At 44.3% G+C, this 22,092-nt stretch overlaps 1 protein-coding gene across 3 annotated transcripts in view; it reads right to left on the reverse strand.

The window, feature by feature from the left end:
• Positions 1 to 11,411, reverse strand: part of Rai14 (retinoic acid induced 14) — a 126,163-nt gene extending 114,752 nt beyond the window's left edge. For all 3 annotated transcript variants that reach the window (XM_090332075.1, XM_090332070.1, XM_090332072.1), the window contains exons 1-2: positions 11,349 to 11,411; positions 7,127 to 7,261 (exon numbers count right to left, since the gene is read on the reverse strand). The gene's annotated coding sequence lies outside the window, so the exon portion shown is untranslated. The remainder of the gene's footprint in view (positions 1 to 7,126; positions 7,262 to 11,348) is intronic.
• Between the last annotated feature and the right edge of the window lie 10,681 nt (positions 11,412 to 22,092).

The raw sequence follows: 22,092 nt of genomic DNA on the forward strand, positions 1-22,092 counted from the left end.
GCCCACCCAGGCTTCAATCCTCAAATCTTAGTCTCTTGAGTAGCTAGGATTCCAGATGTGAGGCACCTGGCTATAATCAGTTTTTGATGATCAAACTACCAGACTTCTTTACAGACATACCTAAAGCTAACGGCAAACTTCCAAGTAACCAATGCAGACACAGGAAAGCTGACTCCAACACGCAGTTACTGAAGACATTCTAGGTGCCCGGTGGTGCTGATGCTGTAGGATCTACCTATACGAAAGCCAAGCCATCTTAGCAGCCCAAAGCTGCAGCCATGAGCCACCAGTGGTGAATGAGCATATGAAAGGCGACTCGTGTAAGCTGAGATGCACAGGAGTCAGGGGTTACACACAGTGGATTCCAAAGACCCCCCCCATACTGCTAGTGCCAAAAATAATATTCTGAACATATTAGGCAAATTAAAACAGAGTATTGATTCAATTTTTTAACTTTCTTATTGTGACTAGTAGAGAATACAAAATTATCTAAGTACCTTCTTGGTGGTGGTAATATATAGGTTTCTCTTTTCAAAGGCTACAATCACATCTTGTTACAACAAACAAGGCAGGGTTAAAAATTTAATAAAATAACAGGGGAACTTAACTTTTCCATCACTTCAGTGCAACCCAGATTTTTATTACTGTGTTCGGTTTCTTGTATGAAACAAATTTCTCCGAGGAACGTAGTGCAATGTGGAATAAAGTATGTTGTTAATAAAGGAACTACGCCTTTGTTGGAATTAGACAGCAGCAGTAACTATTCAGGCTAATCCACTGGCATACCTTTAAAGGCTGAACAGGTGCTGGTGGCTCACACTTGTAACCCTAGCTTTTTAGGAGGCTGAGATCTGAGGATCAGGGTTCAAAGCCAGCCCAAGCAGGAAAGACTATAATTTCATCTCCAATTAACCACCAAAAAGTAGAAAGAAGAGTTGTGGCTCAAGTGGTAGAATGCTAGCCTTGAGCAAAAAAACTAAGGGACAGTGCTCAGGTCCTGAGTTCAAGCCCCAGTACTGACACACAAAAAAAAAGGTAGGAGCAGGTTGACTGAGAAGAAAATATTAGCAATGATAATATTCACAATCAGTGAGATGAGCGCTTTGCAAAAAAACTTTTTTTATTTTACTTGAGTAGTATCTCATTAAATGCTTACAATCACTTCCAAATTAGCAAATTGTAACATAAATTTATTTGGCCAAAATGGTAAGAGTTATAAAAGGAGTCTAGATTTAAACTGGGGTTATTTGTTTTGTTCTTGTACCACGGCTTAGACTCAGAGCTTCATGCTGTCACTCTGCTTGCTGGTACTCTACTACTGGAGCCATATTTCCAGTGTGGATTTTAGCTGGTTATTTTCTTCCCAGACTGACTTCACACCTCTGTCCTCTAGGTCTCGGCTTCCTAAGTAGCTAGGATTACAGATGTGAGCTATAAACGCCTGGCATTGATGACACTGGATTACATACCTATAGGACAATGCTAATACTGAAAAAAAGTCCGGTCAACGGATCCACCTTTCTAGTACTTACAAATAAAGCCAGTTGCCTTTAACAATGGACCAGTGGCCAGAACTGCTGCTGGCACAGAGAGCTCCCTCTAGAAAGCCTGAATAGACCAGCTTGTTAAAGGCCTTCCTTCTGGCTGTCAGCCCTCAGTCCTGCACCCTTGCCTCTCTCCAGGGGAGGGTACGTCTTTATTTCTTTATCTTCATATATGGCATAGTTTAACAAATAAGCCACTGAACTCATGGGTCAAATCTTTTCCCGTATAGCTTTGCTAAAGATACCAAATCAACATGAGAGAAAATGTAAAGATAATTATAGGCAAGCAAAGGGCTATTTTTACCCACATCTGAGCTGACAAAGTACAGAGTAGGATGGAGTGTTCCACGTACTGGCAGCCAGTTGCAGAAGTAGAATGTCTAGCACTTCTTTCCCTATCAGTAGGACATTTCCTGTGCCTTGGGGATTACAAAATAAAATATTATAATTCTCCAGAACAGTGAAGAGCATTGGTATTAGCTTGGGGAGAGAAGGGGAAAAAACAGACCCCTCAAAGAGGCAGAGTGAGGCAAGAGCACAGGTGAGCTGTGTTCTGGAAGCCACACACAAAAGCATCCACTGAAGCAGATAGGGACAGAGAGTGAGTCTCTCCTGTTTCTCAGTGGCTACAAACACCCACTTTCACGGTCATGGGAATCAAACACCCTTTGTCCTGGGAGTACGCACTTAATGTAATCAGTGGTGGTATTAAAAGAGAGCAAGAAAGCAAACTCTTGCCAAACAAGGCAAAACAGGGACAGGGCCATCGATGAATGGGCCAAAAGACAACAAGCTTCAGCCAGGTCCTGTGTGGAAAATCACTACTGTTGTTTGGCAGGCTGGCCTGCCCCTTTCTGGCTTCTAGAGACTGGAGGAGCAAAAGAAAACTACACCAGGGCACCTCTGACATAAAGTTAAGGAACACTGAAAGAATCTAACTACCTAAAGATTTATCAAGCTTATTAACTGCACATGTAGGTATGCATATGTGGGGAAAGGGGGGGGGGCCAACATGAAGTTTTTTTCAAAAAAGTAAATTCCAAAGAAATTCTAGATGGGAGGAATATCTATACTTATATTTTGAATCTTTTTTTTAATTTCCAATTTAAAATAGAACTGAAAGCATTTGAAGCAACTTCTACTCCTGATTTGACAGGTGGTAAGTTGCTGGGCACCTGATCACGGCCGCCACTGAAGCCTCCTGGGCCTGTGTTTCTAGCTGGGCCCTTTCTTGTATCTTTCCTTTTTTGGCTATCTTTCATGAAGAAGAAAGAAACTGCAATGCACTGTCCATGAGGCTTTGGCTCTGGGCTGGCACCTCTAGTGGCTGGGTGGAGACCACTGGACAACCACAAAAGTTGCACTCCCTTCATGACAGAGATGGAGTCAATCATCCATGTGTCAAGTCCATGGGAGAACATTCCAAATCACTTAACATTCTTTTTTTTTTTTTGACATTCCTGAGCTTGAACTCAGGGCTTGAGCACTGTCCTCAAACTTTCTCAAGGCTAGAGCTCTACCACTTGAGCCACAGCGCCACTTCAGGCTTTTTTCTATGCATGTGGTACCGAGGAATTGAACCCAGGTCTTCATGCATGCTAGGCAAGCACTCTACCACTAGGCCAAACTCCTGGGCCCCAATTCACTTAACATTCTTATCAAACTAACAGCCTCCGCATAGAATCTGTGTAGTCCCTGTCGAAGTTTGACAAACAGACTTGTTTAGGAGGTTCTCTGGCTCAGCAGGACGCCATCCTTCATACCACCATGCAACACCCTTTGCCTCCCCCACACTCCCAATTTGCAGCCCATTCTTCAACGTGGACTGTTCCAAGTCTAACCAAGTCGCCAGAACTTTTTTTTCTCAATATAATTAGCTAACTATAGGATTCTTAAGCTGTCTCTGAAACAGAAAAATATAATGCTTCAAGTAGCCAGAACTAAGGTCATATCTTACACTGCCTTTTGCAGAGCCTTTTTTTTTTTTTGCCAGTGCTGGGCCTTGAACTCAGGGCCTGGGCACTGTCCTTGGGCTTTCTCAAAGCTAGTGCTCTACCACATTTCTGATTTTTTTTTTTCTATGTATGTGGTACTGAGGAATTGAACCCGGGTCCTTGTGCACGTTAAGGCAAGCACTTTACCACTAGGCCAAACTCCTGGCCCTTGCTGAATGGGGTCCTTATCACTTCTCTAGGATGCCGTCTCCTCTGTAAAATGAGTGCCCACCACTGGGCCTGTCTCAACCATCAACAGTCTACCCTTCGTCTCTATCAAAATACAAGTGCCTGACCCAGGTTAAAACTCAAATCTATTCAGCCTGGCCTTGCTATTCATCCACAAATCTCTGCACAGTCAATTATCCCATCTATAGGACCCACTCATCAGAAATCTGACTGCAGTCCTAGGTCAGAGAAAGACCAGTCATGACCTCATTCATTGACAGCCAAGTGCCTGCCTCAGAAATATGCATGGCAACTGAACCAACTTGCTCAAAGTTTCCAACAGGCATCCTCTTTCACACAGGTCAGTGACTATTTTGCATTCTGCTTCTTTCTTTTTTTTTTTTTAAACTGCAATGACTTAACATATCATTCTGGACACCCTCAGAATGGGAGCTTTAAACACCTGACACTTCACAGAAAGAGGGTTTTCCTCTGCAAAAGCAGGTGTCTAACTGAGGTCTTGCCAACTAGGAAATGTGGCCATGACTTCTAGGATTCCAGTGAGACAGCTCAACATGAAGGGTGGGGAGATTTCCCCACAAAGCCTAAGTCATCACTAGGTGGGATGATATAGGAAGTCCCCTGTCCCTCCTATAACACCAGGATTCTGCTGCTACCTGGACAGCAGGAGTGCAGGCCTGACTCCAGACCAAGCCATGTCACCCTTGACTGAGAAAGTAAAGTCTCACAGAAAATAGAGAAGTAGAAAATCATAGAAAAAATGACACTCATAGTAAAACAGAAAGTCATAAAATAGAAAATGATATTCTTAGAAAACCATCCCACAGATCCACTTTTTACTTCCACTAACAAACAATGCATTATTGCATTAAAGGAATCTAAAAACACTGTAGGCTGGCTGTACAGCAACCAATAATTTGTTTTCCTAATGAGAATCTAAAAGCCACAATTACCACTTTTTTACATATAAGGCAAATTATCAAACTGTCCAGAGGGATAATAACACAGGACAGAAAACAGATCCCTTGTCACTGTTGAAAGTTAGCTGTTAAGTGAATGGGTTAGCTGTTAAGTGAATGACTGAGATGGTTTATACCTATAATCCTAGCTACTCAGGAATCTGAGATCTGAAGATCATCATTCAAAGTCAGCTCAAGAAGGGAAGTTCCTGAGACTCTGGTCTCTAAACACCACAAAAATCTGAAGTAGAGTTGTGGCTCAAGTGATAAGGTGCTAGCCTTCAGGGACAGTGCCCAGGCCCCGAGTCCAAGTCCCAAAATAGCATGAAAGAAAGAAAGAAAGAGAAAGAAAGAAAGAAAGAGAAAGAAAGAAAGAGAAGATTTTTGTGGTATATTCAATGAGTCTTATGTTCTTATGAGGAGTATGCCTGAGATGATTAGCGATAGCCTCAGGACAGAGAGTACTATGAACCTCTAAATTTTTTTTAAAAAATGGTTCTGAACATATATACATTATTTATTATATCTAAGTAAATTTCCTCCACAGGAAAAACTGTCTAAAACCTACATCAGAATTGTGTTCATTTCTCAAAAATCCTTCACATCATTACTAGTTTACAATCATCCCTCGGTTTGCAAAACAGATTCCTTCTGGAAGAAAGCAATTTACTTCACTGTATCCTAGTGCAAAAAGGAAGTTTCTTGAGCCTTTTATACCCACCAGTAAGCTCTGCCAGGGTTTTTGTTCCAGGCTGAGGTTCTATCACTTTCCAGCAAGAGCAACTAGACAGAAACAGTGAACGTGCAAAGAAATATGCTGGCATTGTTAATTTTAGTTGTTTAGGTCACACACACACACACACACACACACACACACACACACACACAGAGAGAGAGAGGCTGGACACGGATGGCTCAGGCCTGCAATTCTAGCTACACAGAGTGAGCTCTGGAGGATCTCAGTTCTCCGCCAGCCAAGGCAGCAAAGTCTATGAAATTCCATCTCCAATTAACTAGCAAAATGCATGAAGGGCTGGCTCAAGTGGTAGAAACGCAAGCCAAGCGAGTGAGAGACCAGAGTTCAAATGCCAGTATTAGGAGAAAAAAATTAAGATCTCTAAATCTATAATCAGAAAGGAAAAAATGGGTCTTGGTGTGGTGGTTCACACCTTACTTGCAGCTCTCAGGAGGCTGAGGCAGGAGAGTATTGAGTTCTGTAACAGCCTTGCTGGCTATAGTAAGATCATTCTTCAAAAGACAGGGGGTGGGGGAGATGACCATTATTTGTGAAATTACATAGAAAGACATGGTAATTTCCAGTGAATGTCATTTACGACAGAAAGGACTAGATTTGATCACAGGCAGGGTTAGATAAGGTGACACCAATCACTAAAAGCCAGCTGATAAAAAGAGAACCAGATACACTGCAGCAACTTCTCCAAAGAGTGGAGAGGGAAAAAAAAAAGTGTTTCTCACACTTCTAAATGTCCACTCACATCCCCTACTGTGATGTCTTTATCACTGTTTAAATTATGCTGTGGACCAGACAGCTTTGCCTGATGGCCACATAAGAGACCTAATGACTGTGCGTGTGTTTCAATAAACAATCACCTACAGCATGAGACTTTTTAGACATAGGAAATATAAAATTGAAGAATGAAATATGCCTCTTTCAATTAAACAGAATATTCTATTTTAGTATAAATGGTTAAGTCAGTAAAGTAACTTTTTAGAATGCTGAGTGAATTTACTGACGCTTCTGAGAGGGTCCCAGACCCTCTGGAATGTTGCAGATTAAATGAATTTCTGGTCCACAGCACATGATAGAGGCCGAGAGGCTGGGCAATAGATGGGTAACCTTTTTCTAACTTCTGTTGTACCACCTGTACTTTTAAAACTCATGGGGGTAACTATCAAAGAGAAAAAAAAACTTCAGATTATGCAGCATTTTAAAAATAATTCTAATTTTTGGCTGAAGATTAAAAACGCCTATGTTGAGCAATAATATACTAATTTTTAACGTCATGCTTTATTATAAGGTATAAAATGGCTATGCTTCTAATACTCTGGTCATTTTTAAGAACACTATCAGTTTCATAAACATATTTAGTTCATTGAGAGAAAACAAAAGCCTACCTCTTCCTATCATTTACTTAAATACGACAAAAGGACTTCAATATTTTTATCTTTGGTTTGTCAACTCCCATATTTGTCACACAAAGTAGAGAAAATTCAGTTGGTATATAATGCAGTATACTCTGACAGTGAATGTTTTCTGTAGCATGAATTAAGGATTCTACAATTGGCAGTTCTTAGGATATATTTCGGCATTTATGACACACGGCTCCTAAACATTCAGATTCTGTGCCATCTTTTTTTGTCCATCGGGAACGTTCTCCACAATTGTAGATGAAGGCAGCTAGAGTGACGGTGTGCTTACCTTCTGCGAGAATTCACAGACACTTTTCTGCTCTTGGAAGTTCACTGGGGTTTGTGTTGCTGGAGCTGTGCTGGCCGCTTGGGACTAACACTGTGTGAACATGAGGGTCAGCATCCTTTGAGCACACGTTTCTAACTGAAAATTGAGGTCCAGAAAAAGAAAGTAAGTGACACCACGTACCACATTTAGTCATGTTCTCCTTACAATTTAGACTTAGGCAAAATCCTAGATTTAAAAAAAAAAATCTAAAGACACAGGGATAAATTACATGCATTTAGTCAGTGGTTTCTTTACCAGATTTTGTTGTTGTTGTTGTTGTTGTTGTTAACTGTTAGGACCTATAAATATGATACTTAGCTATTAGGATATCCAATAAGTGAAGAGAGAGGAAAGGAAAAAGAGAGTAAGGGAAGGATAGAAGAGGAAGAGCGAGAAGGAGGGAAAGGGATAACTAAAAGAAAATCATAACAAAATATATTATATTGATAGCTAAATGCTATGGAGCATATCCTCTAATTCCCAGCCCTCAGAAGACTGAATCAGAAGTATCAGAAGTTCAAAGCTACTCTGAACTATATGGATGTCCCTCATGGATCACTCACTGCAGCTTCACTGTATCACAAGTTTTGGTTTTTTGTTGTTGTTTTTTTAAGTTCTGTAATTTAATTCTAATGCAATTCTAATTCTGTATTGCAGAGTTTTCGCTATATTGCGGGGTTTTGTGATATACAGGTATTCATACAGAGCATATGACGTATTGATAAGAGTGTGGGAAAGGTTTATAGAAAAGTGGGAAGGATTTATAAAGCCTTAAGATATATATATAAATAATAAAGTAAATATATAGGTGCTATGTCCTGCTATGATGCAGGATTTCTCCTCACCTATCCTAGGAGTCACATTCTAGAGACCCCTGCATCAAAACATAAATAAAAATGAATCTATTCACAAATACTTGAGAACATACTATAGGTGTTAGCACTTTCCTGAATATTGGAATACAACAGTGGAAAGAAAAAAAAAAAACAAACTTGTCTCTACAGCCTTATCCTCTAGTACAGAAAGACAGGTAATATTAAAAGAAGTTAGAATGCATAGCAAAGCCAGTGCTCTGGAGGAAATAAAGCAGCAAAAGACGCAGCAGGGAATACTAGAAGGGGATGTTCCAGTGAATGCCTCAAGAACTCTGGGTAGAAAGAATGCAAATGCAAAGGCTGAAGTGAGAATGTCCTTGGCAGTTTGATGGAAGGCTGGAGAAGCCAAGGGGCTTAACTGCTTTAAGATTCTTCCAGTTTAGGGAACGGGGAGAGGTTATTATTGGGAACAAAATATGTCACTTACACAGTCACATCTTTATGCCTCATTAGAGCAGGAACCTGCCTCTGGAATTGCTTACTGGAAGCCCTCAGTCTTACCAAGGAAGAATGAGTAATTGTTTCATACAACCAACAAACAGCTGAGACGGGCCTTACATAGTCCATGTATCCCAAACTCAGCATAAAAAATGATATTTCTCATGCTGCATACTAATAAAGAGGAACTTCTCTTCTTCTTTTTTTAACAACTGAAACCACAAAAATAATTCAGCCAACTAATATCACCTAAACTTTTTGAGTTTAAGACAAATCAGTTTTCACCTTTTCATTCAATAGGTGGCAAAGGAGAGAGCTTATTATCATCCTAAATATTTGCTAGATGAACAAAATAATAAAAACAGCACTACTAAGACCTCAATACCGAGTAACCAGTGACCTAAGTGTGTAACAGAAACGTACGCTCAAGGAAGCTTGATTCAAATATGTACTACACTACTATTAGTTATAGCTTAAAAAAAAATGAAAGCAGACAAAAAAATCCAGGTACAATAAAAAATTGAAAACAGTAATTTTCTCTTGTCAAGGGAATAAGAATACTGTAATTTATTCATACACTAAGATATTCTGTAGTAGTTAAAAATGAATATTCACATAAACCTCCAAAAATGAAATGGAATTCTAAATGCTGTTTGTGTATAGCATTATGCCATGTGTGAAATGTTTAACACTCAGGATGCTAGTGGTTCATGCTTGTAAATCCTACTTACTCAGGAGGCAGAGATCTGAGGATCATAATTTAAAGTCAAATGAAGCAGAAAAGTCACAGAGAGTCCATCTCCAATTAAACAAACAGCCAAAATCTTGGACCAAAGGTGTGGTTCAAGTACTAGAGTGCCAACCATGAATGAAAAAGCCTGCGTTCTCATTTGAAGTCTTGAGTTCAAGATCAAGTACTACCAAATAAATGAATAAACAAATGTTCAAAACAAACTTGCATGTTTTTGTGTATTAAATACACAAAATGATCAAAACGTGCTTGGGAACTAAACTATATGTGGCCACCTGAATGAACCTGGAGATGAAAAAGGTACAAAAAAATCCTTAAAAATCCCAATGTTTTCATGGATATGAATGAAGTACGGACATATCAGCAACTCTTCAACACTGGATGCCTCACTATAGAAAAGATTTCATCATTAGTTGGGGAAACCAAGCTAGAAAGGAGAGAGGAGAAGACACAGATTCTCCACAACATTCTTTCAACATCAAGGCGCAGTTCTCCTCAACCTCCAACTCTGTTTCTCCACCTTTATGGCACTGGGAGGGTGGGGGCCTAACTCAGCAGCCAAGCACCTTCCTACCAGGTGGATCAGGTGGATGCCCTGGGTTTTTTTCCGATGGGGTGTGGGGGGGGGGGGAAGAGGGGTGTTGGTGTACCTGCCTTTAAGGTGATAGAAACGTCACGCATCGCCTTCCTGTTGAATCCCCAGAAATGCTGCATGCATTCGTGCTCAGTTCCAATCAATAGGAAGTACTAACACACTCACTGCATGCAGGAGTCAGGACAGTGGGCAGTAACTCCTGAAGACCTGTCATCCTAAAGAGGAAAGCAGCTCCGCACGGGGCACTGTGCCCCCAGGATCCGACTCCTGCTCAAAGTGACTGCCTCAACCCGTTATCGTTCGGACTACATCCACCAGTGATAAAACTCCCGGGCACACGAGTGGACGGGGGCCCCGTGGGCTCCGTGAGCTTCGGCGAACATTCCGGCTCCCCGTTCTGCAGGGGCCCCGCGGCCGCCGAGGTCATTCCCCGGGGACGGAGCCCCGTCGCCGGCGGCGCGCGGTTCCCGGCCCGCCCCGGGAGGGGAGCCGTCCCTCGGGAAGGGGCGGCCACGGAACCCAGGCGCGCGCCCTCCCCAGCGCGGCGCCCTCGGCCCGCTCGTCCTCGGGAAGAAAGTTGCGCTGCGCTGGCTCCTCGGCAAAGAAAAGAACAGGGAGCCCGGATCCACAGCCCGCGCGGGGGCCCCTGCGAGGCCACCTCGGCCCCTTCCCCGCACAGAGGAGGAGGGGCTCCATCTGCCCTAATCCCCCGTGCACCCGGGCCTTTCCAGGCTCAGCCCTCCCCCGCGTGCCCGCAAGCGGAGGGAGAGAAGCCCCAGCGGCGGAGCAGATGAACCCTGCAAAGCGCACAAAGTGCGTTCGCAAACCTGCTCAGACCGGCGGGCTGCGGGCCAGAAGGACGCCGTCCCCCCCGCACCGGGTCGCGCCGGGAGGCGGGCGGGGGTTCCCCGTACCCTCCCGCTTCTCTGGAGCTCCAAGGGGACCCCAAGACCGCGGCACGCCAGGGGGTGGTCTGGCCTACGCCCCAGGCCCGGAGGCAAGGCGCCCCCCGGGTCCGGCAAGGAACAATAGCGGACCCGGGGTCTCCAGAGCCACGGGAGTCTCTCCCGCTCGCACCCTCAGCCCCGACCCTCCAAGTTCGGCAGGGAGGCGGGTTCAAGCCCAGGAGGGGCGACGCCGAGGGAAACGGGACGCCCGGCAGGACGAAGCAGGTGGGACGGGGTGCGGACTCCAGGGCGCACCCCTCAAATGTCCTCCCGGGGTCCGCTCATTCATTCCACTCGAGCTCCCTCCCCTTCCCAGGCCGGCGGAAAGGAAGAGAACTCGGCCGGCCGTTCCCGATCGCCGCCACCCCACTTTTCTCCCCCTCTCCCAATCTGTCCTCGGCGGGCAGTCGGCCGGGGGCCACCGCGCGGCGGGACGCTCTGGGCAGCCCCGCGACCCCGCTCCGCGCGGGCGTCCCGCGCTCCGCCTCCCTCTCCCGCGCCCCAGACACAAAGGCGGAGACGCGAGCGGGGACCCCGCGCCCGCCCGGAGACTCCCAGCTCCGCACGGCGCACTTACCCCATCGAGACGGCGGCGGCGGCGGCAGCTCCCGGGCCCGGCTGGCGGCACCACCCCGCCCGCTGCTTCCCCAGGAAAGCGCGGCCGCCGGGCTCGCTTCCTGCTCGGCTTCCTGCGCCGCTCTGCTCCGCGCCGCGCACCCGCCTCCTCCCCGCCGCGGGGGTCAGTGGGCGCCGCCGCGGCTCCCGGGCTGGGCCGGCGGGGCGGAGGCGGGGGCAGCACCACCACGTGGCCGCCGGACGCCGGCCCCCGCCGACCGGGATCCCGCGGGAGCGGGAGGGGAGGTGCCAGCCTTTCCCCTCCCCTTCCACCCCGTGCGGCCCCAAATTCCGCGAGTCAGGCGACCCCGCCCCGCGCCCCGCGCCCGGGTTGGGACCCGCGGGCGCCGCCGCTCCGCCTCCCCGGGTCCCCGCGCCCCGCGCTCGGGCTGGGACCCACGGGCGCCGCCGATCCGCCGCCCCGGGTCCCCGCGCCCCGCGCACGGGCTGGGACCCGCGGGCGCTGCCTCTCCGCCTCCCCGGGTCCCCGCGCCCCGCGCCCGGGGGTCTTCTCGGCACTCCCACGGATCGCGGGGACTCGTCCCCGCCACCCGTCTCTCCCTCGTCGTCATCACCTTAATCTGGACTGAGTGGGAGACACCGAGCTCCGACCCCGCCGCTCGCAGAACACAGACAGAATTTGCCGCTGGACAGCCTCGGAGAGTCGTCCGCAAAGTTGTGGTCGGGAGGCGCGGGGAGAAGGCGGCCAAAGTCACCGGCCCGGGCCAAGTCCCTGGCGCCGGAATCGAGCTGGTTCTGAGTTCCAGAACTGCTAGACAGAAAGTAAACCAGGAGGCGCTGGCGCTCCCCGGACCCGGGCCCGGGCCGAGCGCCTGGGCTCTCCGCGCCTGTCAGGTGGCCAGACAAAACCTCCAGCCTCCAGCCTGGCTCTGCCTCGGCGTCGGGAGGGTAGACACGACCAGAGCGGCCGGATCGCGAGCGGGGACGTCCGCAAAGCCACTCTGGGGTGCAGACCGGCTCGGCGACAGTCTCTGCCTTCCCCTGGACCTTCAGGTCATGGTGGACTCCATTAATTCAGAGGACGGCCAAGCCCAACGCCCACTCCTTTCATTTGAATTCTAGTCGTGCTACCCAGCTAAGACTTAGCAAGTTTTATTCACCAAACCTCCTCCCTTCTGGCTAGAGGGAGAAAGCTTTACTTTTGCACAGCTTTCTAAAATAAATAAAGTGGAATGACTTTTGTTGGGCTGTAAGTCAGCTGAACATAAAGAGAAGGAAACAACCAGTTCTGACAAAAGTGAATCCACCCTCACAGAAACCAGTTTGTGCCATCTTACAGAGAGTAGTTGGTCTTGTCTTGGTTATGTCTTAGTATCTATAGATCAGTCTATCAGTCTATCTGCTCCTGTCCCAGCCCCTCACGGGAACAGCCGGTCTGAACTTTCAAAACTAGCAACGTGGTTTGCACTTCCTAACCCCATATACCAAAAGGTTCCCCTGGAAAGTGGTGAACAAGCCCCCTTGACTGCAAGATGTACCACTCCTCTACCTGGCCCTTTTTCTCACTCAAATGAAATCAGTCTCTGAAAGAAATATGATCTAGCAAATGCTTCTTTGTTGTTGTTTAAAACTGGTTATTTACAACATTATTTTCAACATTGATTTATACTGAAGGTACTGTAGGTTATTTCAGTACTTTACAATACTGATTAAAATTTCCCATGGGGGGGGGGGGATTTTCTGCTTTCAGGGTGAGTTGAAGCATGTTTTTGTTATAGAGGAGTTGTTTGCTTAGGGGTACAGAGAATTGAATCCAAGGCCCCCAGAGTGTCAGTCAAGCCTTCTCCCAAGAACTAGTCTTTCTGTTGGTACTTTGTAAGTCAGGGTCTCATAACGTTTTATGGTCTGGCCTCCTCTTTTGGGTTATGTTCCTGCCTCTACCTGCTAAATAGCTGGAATTACAGGTGTGCACCACTGTGCCTGACCAGGAGTTGAACTATTAAATAACCTTAAACAATGATTGTCGAAAGCAGGCAAATCATCCATTGCTTCATCAAAACTTTGACTCTCGCCTATTTAATCTATCCCAAAGACCTCTGAAGAGTCCTAGTCAGCTTGATGGCCTGTGTGTTATTCTCATTAGTTTATAACTCCATCTTCTGGCATCCACAAGTGGAATATGGTGTGGGATTGTGGTAGAGGGATGGACTCTTGTTAGTTGATTGTGACGAGATCCTTTCCCAGATTCCTCCTTAGGAAATTCAAATTCAGCCTCCCATAGTATGGAGCCTTTACTGCCTTGCTGAAGTTTTTCCTTCTGCATAAAGAGTCATGATTAATCAGTGTCTTCTCATTGGTCTTTTTGCTCAGTCCTTTTAGAAATGCTAACTGGTTTCTGGACATGTCCTTGAGTACAGACCAAGACCAGGTGAAAAGGCTTGAGAGAAGGCAGCAAGAATGAAATAACCACCTATAATCTCTGTAGTGTTTTAGTCCTTTGTGTAGAATGCCATGTCTATTCCTTTCTCCAAGGCAAATAAACAGTAGTGTAATATGTATTACAGTGAATATTAACAGCAAGAGTAGATGATCTCACCATTTATTTTACTTTTCAAATTCACCAAATGTTTTCACCACTACTGGTTCCCAATCAGGAAAAGATATCACACTATATGATCTCTGAGAATATTTTGTGTTCTAATATCCTACGTCCAATTTTAATGTTCAGAGCAAGGTTCCGTTGTCCTTTTATGGCCATTGTCCTCTGGTTATTCTAGTGCCACAGTTTGAAATATCAATCTAACTGGAAGCTCCAGAGAAAGTGGCGATTGCTATGAAAACGGAACAATGAAATCTGCTGAAGGGAAGGGGGATGACAGAGGGAGATAGAAAGGTAAGATTGGTTGGAATACATTTGGAATGCAGAAATATCACACTAAAGATCCCAATGCCCCCAAGTAACTAACATAAACTAATAAAAAGAATGAAAGGGAAAGAGAAAGATGGTTGCTCTCCAAGACTTAGCACAACTCCCGTAAAGGAAATTCACCAAATGGTGGTGAGGCTTACCATTTTACTTGTGAAATTGAGCGATAAACACATCCCTTCTTGCTTGCCTAATCTCTTATCCACGTAAGATGAGGGTAGCAAAGGATGAACCCAAAGAAGAAAATAGAAACAAATGTACCAGAGCCAACACATTCCCTGCAATTAATTTTGTGTTTGGTCTTTTCTGTAGTTGGGATCTGGAATGTTCCAAGCAGCTCATGGGATAAAGGTTTGGTTCTCAGAGTGGCTCTATTGATGGAGAGGTGGTGGAGCTTTCAAGAGGTCAGGCCTAGGAGGTATTTAAGACTGACACTCTATACTTCTCCCTCTCCCACCCCCAATCCAGTCTGTTCAGCTTGCCCTAGGTTCCCCAGCCATAAAGTAAACAGGATTTCTCTGCCATGAGGGTCTCGCCAGGATGTGTTATATTACCACAGGCCCAAATACAACAGTGCCAATTGATCATGAACTAGAGCCTTTAACTGTAAGCTAAAACAAGCCTCTTCCCCTTTGCAGGCTCATTATGTCGTATTTTGTTACAGTTACAAATGCTGACTAAAAAGTCAAGTTCTGACTACAGTTCTGTCAGTTGCAAGCAGCATGGATTTTGGTCGTTTGGTTGGTTGTTGGTTTGGTTTTGGCAGTACTAGAATTTACGCTTGGGGCCTTGAACTTTCCCTACCACTTGAGGCATATACCAACATAAGTGGCATGATTTAGAGGAATGTGAAGCTACTAGACTCAGTCCAGAAGATGGGAGAAAAACACAACACAATCAGAAAGTTGCAGATAGTAACCTACATGCATACCCCATCCACACACAGAAGTCCAAACACTCACAGAAAAAGAACAAACAACACTGTATTTTTCCAAAGGATGTTTCCCAGTAGAAGGAAACTAACATGGGAGACATTAACAAAAATAGCTTTTGCATTGCTTTTCACAAGTTAGCAAGACAGTAGCTGTGAATCAGCTAAACACTAATTAGCCTGTGGTTTTTCCACTTGCCAGGAAACCAGCAAAGATTTTCCATTATAGGTTACACTATACTTTCCATCTGAGCAAAGTTGCACACTTGCTCAGAAGATAAGACTAAGATGTTTGCAATAAATATATCCCAGGCCTGGAAGTTTGGCCTAGTGGTAGAGTGCTTGCCTACCATGCCAAAAGACCTGGGTTGGATTCCTCAGTACCACATACATAGAAAAAAAGCCAGAAATGATGCTGAGGCTCAAGTGGTAGAGCTCTAGCCTTGAGAAAGTCCAAGGACAGTGCTCGGGCCCTGAGTTCAAGCCCAGGACTGGCAAAATAAATAAATGAATCCCAAACACCTGCATCAGTGTCCTGAAAAGGCCTTAAGAGTGGCTGGTCATCATATCAGAGCAATGCAAATACTCTGAGCTATGCCATCCAGTATAACTCCAAACTGCAATGGCTACTGGGTATCTGGCATCTCCCTAGCATTGCAAAACAATGAAAAGTTACTAGAAGATTGAGATTACATTGCATTTCTGTTGGGTAGTACTGCCAAGCATCTGACACACATACTTAGTTTATACTCTTCTAAGTGGTAAGTAGTTAATTTCAAGATTTAAATCTGAGATACTTCTGAAAGTTAAAGGGAGTTGAACATTTTTAGCCAACCTGAATACTAGTACAGAAGGCAAAAATGGGAGCCATCCTACTTAAATGTTAGGGTCATTTAATCCTACATCAATCTGATGGATATCATTATCCATTTTGCTACACAAGAGACAACTGGGATACAGAGAAAGTAACTTGCTCAAAGCCACACAGCAAGTAATTGGCAGTATTCGGTTCAAAGAAGGGCAGACTGGTTCCAGAGCTTTTATCCTTACTTGATATATAATATTATCTGTTTAAGAGCTAATATTGATTGAAGATTGAATAGCCAAATCATTTTTCTTAGTAAGAACAGCAACTTGAACACTATATTATCCTGCTCTTACTGACAGGGAAATCAAGTTTCAAACTGATGTCCAAACTGTAGAAATAAAGTGAGCTAGGACACAAATCAAAGCCTGGTTATGTGAATCAAAGCTTTCTCATATTAAGCCCATTCATTCTCCCGCTCTGACAGGGAACCAGCTATGAGAGGATGGGGCCTGGCTGGCATCAGCCTTGCTGCAGATCAGCAAACATTGAAAGCTCCATCTCAGATGCCTCTCCCTTCCCCGGAATAAGTTAAGAGAGTACAAATAGTCATCATGGTGCCAGCACCTTGGACTACTGCGCATGTCAGACATTTCAGAGCATATTCTCTGAGGGAGGCAATAGAGAGTTGTATGGAGTTCATACCCAGGCAGTAAGATGGTTTTCAGATGACGTCAGAAGGGACTTTCATGATGCTACACAGCTTTGGACTCAGAACTGATGCAAAGCCATGAGAACAACCGGTAGGTGCATAGCTCATCGTGTTTCCTTGCAGTGGTTCCCAGTGCTTCCTAATCCAGCAGTCCATTAGAACAAGCTCCTAACTATGCTAAGAATCTGAGCCCCCATGCTTAGCCTGAGGATAATGCTCCTTAAATCATCAGGGGCCACTGAGTCATTGGCTGTGCCTTCTATGCTCAGAGCTAGCTCTTACTAAGCCTTGCAGATGAGAGTAGGTAAGAAGGGCTGGATGCTTCTTATGATGGTCTTGCAAAAGCTGATGCACCAAGAAGGTTGTCTTCTTCATTGAGATGAACTTCTGCTTTTGAAATACTTGAATTCATGTGCTTTCCTTACCTACTTACTACGCCCATAGAAAATCTGTACATTAGTTGGGTTATGGATTATTTGGAATGTGTTCGTGGCTTATTTGGGATTTTTGAAGGCTTTGTAGTCAATTGTTTTCTGTTCTTGTCATTTTTTTTCATTTTTGTTTGCTCTCAAAAATCCATAGTGGAGGGGCCGGGAGTTTGGCCTAGTGGTGGAATGCTTGCCTAGCATGCATGAAGACCCGGGTTCGATTCCTCGGTACCACATACATAGAAAAAAGCCAGAAATGGTGCTGAGGCTCAAGTGGTAGAGCTCTAGCCTTGAGAAAGTCCAAGGACAGTGCTCAAGCCCAGGACTGGCAAAAAAAAAAAATCCATAGTGGAATCTACATGAAGTAGATTGCTCGTTGCTTTCAGAACAACACACATGTAAGGAAGCACATTTTTGAGACATCTTTCTAGAGCAGATTGTGAGTGCTTAAGATATTTAACTGAACTGCTGTGCAGATATTTAACAAAATTCCACACATTGTTTTCATTTGCTTTGCCTTCATGTAAATTCCTCTCTGCACCTCTAGCAGGTTTCCATGTGTTCCATTCCGTTAAAATGTTTCCTTTGGGCCGGGAGTGTGGTCTAGTGGTAATGTGCTCACCTAGCATGCATGAAGCCCTGGGTTCGATTCCCTGGAACCACATACACAGAAGTAGTGCTGTGGCTCAAGTGACCAAGTGCTATTCTTGAGCAAAAAGTGTCCAAGGCCCCGAGTTCAAGCTCCAGGACTAGCCAAAAAAAAAAAGTTTCCTTCTTCCCTCCTTTGCCTTTCAAAGACTCCTGTAATTTCTAGTTCTTGACTTTCCAGTTTGTGTTTCCAAATATGATAAAAACCATGAAAACATTTCTGTCCACTGGGCACATAGGGGTCAAGTCTGAAATTCTAGCCACTCAAGAGGCTGGGTCTCATGATATAGATTTGAAGCCAACCAGGGCAGAAGGTCTTGAGACGCTTAATTATCCATGCTTACCATCATTGAACTATGTGTAGCTCAAGTAACATGTGTTAGTTTTAGGGGAAAAATGCTAAAGGACAATGCTCAGGTCCTGAGTTCTAACTCTAGCACCAACACACACACACACACACACACACATGCACACACGCACGCACGCACGCACAGGATTTTACATTTCATTTATGCAAGTCAGCACACTATGAAGCACAAACTGAGGATACTTTTGTGTGCCAGTGAAAAATTACATTAGCAAATATATTGAATTATACCAGAATTGCTGGGGCATGAACTTATTGAAGACACCAGACCAAGGATTGATTTAAAAAAAAAAAACAACTTTCTCACCTGAATTATGTGAAGGCTGTATACCTTAGCCCTGTGACACAGTGGCATACACTGTGACACTCTAGTGATGTGTAAGAACTGACAGCAGATGGACTCTCAACTCTGTCCCTGGGACCTCAGATCAGCTTGACTTTCATCCCCTTCTTGACATGACTGGAATTGCCATTAGTCTAGCTGTAGTAAGCCCAAGAACTAGCTCTGCTTCTGGACTCAACTCTGCCTCAAATCATCTCTGTGTTCCAAGGCCACTCCACCTCTGCCTTCTGAGGTCACCAGACCTCGGCCATTCTGTGACTAAGCTCCTTACTCATGTCTCATCTGACCATTGGCAGTGACTATCTTGCTTTTCTGCTCTTGCTTTAGGCAAGGCCTTTTTGAACTTTGTGGCTGCTTTAACTCTTCATAGCCATTCTTTTTTTTTATTTTTTCAGTCCTGGGGCTTGAACTGAGTCTGGGCACTGTCTTTTAGCACTTTTTGTTAAGGCTAGCACCTTGCCACTTGAGTCACAGTACCATTTCTGGCTTTTTTTCTTTGTATGCGATACCAAAGAATTGAATCTATGGCTTCCTGCGTGGTAGTAGTCAAGCACCCTACCACTAGGTCACACTCCTGGCCCCTACATGACCATTCTTTAGCCTTTATATTATTATGAAGTTTACTGTGTGATCTTAGAGTTAGTTAAGACTGGAATAAGAGGAGTTGTGCTGCCGATGGCTTCAGCTACCAAGTGACCCCAATATATTTAGTAAATTAACACAAAACTGATGTAGTTTGTCAGTTTGTTGTTATTCAAAAACTTATTGTGCAAAGACACAAATGTGTTCTTCTATGATTATGACAAGGTAGCTTTGAAGAAGGCAGAGCGCTCCCTGTGAAATATTCCTTCAACAGAACTGAGCTGAGAGAGTATTTCCACAGAAACCAGTGAAGCAGGAAGAGAGGCTGTGGCTACTTCCTGCCCAGAATTCCTAGAACCCTCAGAACACAAAAGCCAGGAAGACTGTGACTTCACAATTCTAGACCAACACATGGGGGCAGGGAAAGCTCTGGTAGTAAAAAATATGGAAGTCACTTATAGCTTTTGTTGTGTCGATTTCTGTAATTGGGAAGAGAATTGTGGAGGTCAAAGAAAGCCCTAGATTTAGACTTAGGAAAGCTTTCAGGACTCAAGGACAAAGTGAGGGAGGCGGTGATATGAGTCTCATATTTGTTCTATGAGTTTCTGAGAAGTATTTTTCAACATTTTTATTTAAATGGTATGTCTTAAGAGGACTCTCCACTTTCTTCCAACATATTTAAGTATGAGAACATTCTATATATTTCTTCTCTTCTTGATGCATTTATTCTGATAACCACATTGCCTCTGCCCTGGCTCTGGGAATTTCTCTTAAATTTCTAATCTCAGTGGTAGAAAATAATTAGCGTCTTGAAGGGTATTTTGGAACAAAATAAAACAAACCATGCGCTTTGGTACTGTGGCTAGAACTCAGGCATTCTCCCTGTCTGTTGTGCCTCAAGGCTGCTCTTATCAGTTGAGCCATGCTTCCACTTCTTGAATTTTTGCTGGTGAGCTGGAGATAAGAATGTCTTGGACTTTGCTGCCTGGGCTGGCTTCTGATGGTAATCTGCAGATCTCAGCTTCCCAAGTAGCTAGGATTACAGGCCTGAGCCACCAGTGCCTGGCCTGAAGACATTTTAGAATAGCACTGTGAGGCCAGTTTTGTGGGTGACCATTAAGAACAGAGAAGCCACATCAGGCTGGAGTTGTTCCACTGTAGCCTGGGGAGGAAGCTTTCCAAGCCCGGAAGTTGTCAGCCATCATGGTTGAATGCTTCTTTTTTCTTTTTCTTTGTTTTTAAACATGAAGGAGACACGAGAAATAAACGAACTAAAACAACATAGCACCTGAAGAAATACTCTTGTCAGGTAATAAATTTGAATCTTATTAAGTGGTTTCTCCACTTAATAGCTAGTTTGGGGGCAAATTGCTTAATCTCTCTTGACTTCCTTATCTTCATTTGCAAAATGAGAGTAGCTTGAGTACCTGCCTGGGGTTATTTGTCGGGTTATTTCAGAAAGTAAATTAGCTAATATATATGAAGCATATACTCTGCATGGAAACTACAGTTAAATAATTCTGTTCATGATGACTAATATGGAAAAGCATCTGTGAACCATAAAACCCAGGGGAAAATAGTAGAAATAAAGACAAGTTAATTCAACTATCATTTAAAATGTTATAAGCGATAGTTTATATTATATCCTAAGTCTTCCATGGAAACTCTATTTTCTTTTTTGGGGGGGGGGGAACTCTATTTTTCTAATACATAAAGTTCAGCATTGAACACTCAGGAAACTATATGGTCTTGGCCATCATAAGCTTCCACTGTATTTAGACATACAGGCCACATTGGTAAGGGTGAATAAAATATCCGCCCCAGTATATGTTTTTGGAATATTTCTAACCAGTTATCCAGGGAAAGTGAAAACGTGTACAAATACAGAAATAATTCTGAGAGGCTGCTCTTTCAGAAAAGAAATTTATATCTATAAAGGACCTATGTGATCTATACAAATTAGCCAGTGGATCTATATTAGCTGCTGCTCCATCTGCTATCCTGCTTTTTGCCAGAGAAAGCTCTTTCTAGAAGAAGAAGAGATTGGAACAGGGGACTCCTGGCTTAGACAAAGAAGACCACGGGGGGCGGGGGGGGGGAACTGCTTTATCTGCATAGTGAGATAATCCTTGCGCCTTGTCTGCCTCCTCTCTCAGTTCTCCATAGCCTGTACACTTCCCTTCTCTCAGAAACTCTAGGCCTAACCTTTGGCTTAGCTCTAGGTCAGCTCTCTCTGACTCTTGGTGTCTCTGCATGTTAAATAAATTTGGTAATTTTTTTTTTTTCTTAATCTGCCTCTTGTCAGACTTCTAGACTGAAGTTATTGAGCCTTCAACTGTAAAAGAGAAAATCTGAAAATCCCTTACAAGAGACAAAAGTGACACAAGATTGCTAATCAACTCATGTGCTCTGAGGCTTTTCCAGACCATATTCTATGTTGCCAGCTAGTAGTACTGCTCACTGTTGTGAGGTATCCTGTTCTGCTGAAATCTTATGAAGCTGCAAGCTGAGTAAATTCTTCCTTACACACAAAGACCTCTACAATGTACAGCCATTGTCCCACACAGTCTTCATGGTAGTGACAGGTGATAGAAACTCATTAACACCCTAACCAGCTGCCTAAAACACAACAAAAGTGATTTTAATAAAATGTTTCCCTCATATTTTGAAGTTATTATCTTTGGCTCAAGAATGTCAAGATTGGAAGATGTGGTATTTATACACAATGGAATTCTATGCTGCTGTCAGAAAGAATGACATCACCCCATTTGTAAGGAAATGGAAAGACTTAGAAAAATCATATTAAGTGAAGTAAGCCAGACTCAAAGGAACATAGGCCCAATAGTCTCCCTCATTTGTCATAATCAGTAGAAAACTTGGGCTCTCCTAGCAGAGATTTACAATAGAACAAAATCTAGAGACAGGCCAAATAGCACGATCTCCAGGATAAGGAAACAAAAGCCATATAATGAGTGACTGTTGTCCTTAATGTACTATGTTATC

The sequence above is a fragment of the Megascapheus bottae genome, chromosome 4 (assembly GCF_031878675.1).
Source record: "Megascapheus bottae isolate mThoBot1 chromosome 4, mThoBot2.hap1, whole genome shotgun sequence".
NCBI classification, from domain to species: Eukaryota; Metazoa; Chordata; class Mammalia; order Rodentia; family Geomyidae; genus Megascapheus; species Megascapheus bottae.